The sequence below is a fragment of the Crinia signifera genome, chromosome 4 (genome assembly GCF_055691185.1).
Source record: "Crinia signifera chromosome 4, ASM5569118v1, whole genome shotgun sequence".
Taxonomy (NCBI): domain Eukaryota; kingdom Metazoa; phylum Chordata; class Amphibia; order Anura; family Myobatrachidae; genus Crinia; species Crinia signifera.
The window spans coordinates 111,441,779-111,445,001 of NC_139220.1; the positions used below are offsets into that span (position 1 = coordinate 111,441,779).

Here is a 3,223-nt window from a genome sequence, read left to right on the forward strand (position 1 = left end):
GGGGCAACTCACGACACAGGAGGAACCAATGGAAGAGGAGACCACGAAGGAGCCGCTGGGAACAGCAGGGAAACGGACCGGAGAGCAGCAGACAGATAGGTCCAAACAGGAGCTATCACCGGCGAGGACTGCAGGGCTGGCTTCCTAGATAAGAAGGCTAGGAGCCAATGAGAATGGAGGCCTGAGTCCCGCCTGTCATAACGAGTCCTTTCCGACACCTGCGGCCTGTTGAATTTCGCGGCTTTTCCTCTCTGCCTAGCAGCGTCTGCCGTTGCTAAGCAACGGCGCTGCCGCGTCTCAGGCGCTGAGAGACGTGAGGAGGGAGGACGGGCGTCACGCTCCGACGCTGCGTCCTCCGGCGTCCCTGGTTGCTAGGCAACCGGACGTCAGAGCCGGAAGGACAGGCGGCTAAGCGTACATGCCGCTCTGTCCTTCCAGAAGCGCTCCCACGGCGCCTAACATAAGTGACGCACAAAAATAAAAATTTCCTTCCAAAGTTGCACAAACAAAATCTTTTGCCGCACACAGCCTTCATAAAATTAGAGGGAACATTGGTCATGGGCATAATGGTGTGTTCCATAATGTGTAATGGGTATAATGGATTGTGTAATATTCTGTAATAAGCAGTACGGTGTATTCCATAATGTGTAATGGGCATTATGGTATGTTCCATAATGTGTAATGGGCATTACGGTGTGTTCCATAATGTGTAATGGGTAACACCTCCTTTTCTGATACCATGCCTTTGTGTAGGTCCAGCACTCGGCTTACTTGTACAGCCGCTCCTATGCCCCCTGTGACGTGAGTAATAGATAGGGTAGTATGCAGTGGCACTCGGGAGTCTCATCAAATATCCAAAAGTGATTTATTTAGTGCAGTAATGTAATCTCAAATGAGCCAACGTTTTCGGGGCCAAACATGCCCCTTTTTCTCACCTTGAACATAAATAAATGAACAGGACATTCCCTTAAATAGCCAGTCAAAAATTCCAATTGCACTGCATGTGGAAGTTATTTTCTCCCCCAAAAGTAGAGAACAGAGAATGATATATTATCCTATTCCTAAAACAAAATGGGTGCTCTACTGGAAAACTCTTTTTGGGTATCACACCGTGCCTGTCAGCAACATTTACTGAATGCATCGGGACAAGTTTTTAAGAACATCTGACTAATGTTGACTGGCAGTGTTTGCCTCTGGTAATGTCCTCATAATGTCAAATTGTTGAGAGTCCTCTACTAACCCCTTCTCTTCCTACAGCCATCCCCATATCACCAAGCAAGTGCCATCTGTGAGTGGATCGTGGCTTTTGGATTTGTTACATTTTTTCTTACTTTTATCAGAGATTTCCAGGTTGGTATAAATTACAATCAACGCATTTAATGAGATCAGACATTAGCATTTCCAATGTTACCTCATACTGGAGATTATATGGTCTTGGAATAGTATTTTGCGCTGCATTAAATTGTTTTTATTTTCCTTTTTACATGAGTTTTGACATTTTTGTTTTTCATGGTCCATTATGCATTCAGGACCCTGTCAGTGTGTATGGATACTCGAAATCTCTATTGCATAGGTTCTCAAACTCTGTCCTGAGGACCCCACACAGGAAATGCTTATCATGTCTCCTCACAGAATCACAAGTGAGATAATTAGCTCCACCTGTGGATCTTTTAAAATGTGTCAGTGAGTAAAGGCCCATACACACTAGATGATATGAAAGATGTTCAATAGACAGGTAGTCAGCGTTTTCTCTGAACCTCTGGGCAAATGATATTGAGCATACACACTGAACGCCATTGGTAACTGATATCATTATGTGACATCATCGAGACCTGCAGAACATGCGGGCTATTTTGGCTATATAGAGAAATTGACCTGCACGTTCTGTGGACATAAATCATGATTAACGACGTGCAGGAGGGCATATCATTAACCATATGGCCCGTATTCAATGATCCTCGCCGTTTAACCCCAGTGCCGGCTGCTTACCCTATTCAACATGCCAGGGAAATCCTCACTTTCAGTGGACGGCAGCTAATGCAGGGAGCCTGCTGCATTTAGCCACAAGCCTTGCTGTTTTAGCGTCCGCTTATGCCGTTTCAACCTCACTCCAAAAACCTAGTGAGGGGGAAATGCCGTGTGCAGGAGGGGCAGTTGAATACTGACCTGCGAGCTGTGACAGCGAGAAGGCAGCACTGCTCATAGAAACCGTTGAATAAACCCCATTGAGTGTACACACTAGATGATATTGTGAATCTTATCGCTCACGAGCCCCTCTAGTGTGTATGGGGCTTAGTAACCTGTGCAACTGTCAGATGACCTGGAAAGTGTGAACTGTGTGGGGTCCTGGGGACAGAGTTTGAGAACCACTGCTCTATAGAAAATCATCTCCCTCTTACCGGCTGTTCTAGCTTTGGCAAATTTGTCTACCAGATCATAACTTTAGATAGGAGTAATTATGTATAGAATTATATATAATATTAATTTGCATAACCTTCATTTATCAGTGTCCATAAGCACTACACTATTTCTCCTAATGAGTGTCCTAATTTGTGTCTTTTCAGGCTGTGACTATAAGACTTTCCACAGAAATACATGATGATTTTTGACAGGAGCTCCTACATGTTCACATTGCCTTCGTCGATCAGAGAAGGTTGACACTGATTTACTGGTGCCCAATTTGCACTATATAGTCTGCTCTGGTCGCAGAAATATCAGGTCAACATTTCCTAGTATTTTTATGTTTTATATTTTTTCAGCAATAAATAATTTAAAATTCATGTTCTCTGGTTGATTTATTGCTTATTCAGTAAGTAAGTATCCATTAGATTTCCAAGATCGTAATTGTATGGTCATTCTATAGTAGCTCTGAGTCTGTATTATACATTAAAGGCCAGATGTATCAAGCTTCAAAAAGTGATAAAGTGGAGAGTGATAAACAGTCAGCCAATCAGCTCATACCTGCCATTTTACAGGCTGCATTTGAAAAATCACAGGTAGGAGTTGATTGGCTGGTTGTTTATTACTCTTCACTTAATCACTTTTTGAAGCCTGATACATCTGGCCCTAAGGGTTATATGGTACTTATGTAGTATCTGGGCTGCCGATTTTTTGATTGTATGCCTTAAGTTAAGGCATACAATCAGATGCGATGCGATGCGATATCGCATCGCATCGCATCCGATATCGCATCCGATATCGGATGCGATGACCCGATTTTTCC

At 43.6% G+C, this 3,223-nt stretch overlaps 1 long non-coding RNA gene across 1 annotated transcript; it reads left to right on the forward strand.

Moving 5' to 3' along the window:
• Positions 1-688: 688 nt before the first annotated feature.
• Positions 689-2,780, forward strand: LOC146072393 (uncharacterized). The gene is made up of 2 exons (XR_014473106.1): positions 689-1,350; positions 2,565-2,780. It is a non-coding gene; the product is annotated as an uncharacterized LOC146072393 (long non-coding RNA).
• Positions 2,781-3,223: the final 443 nt, after the last annotated feature.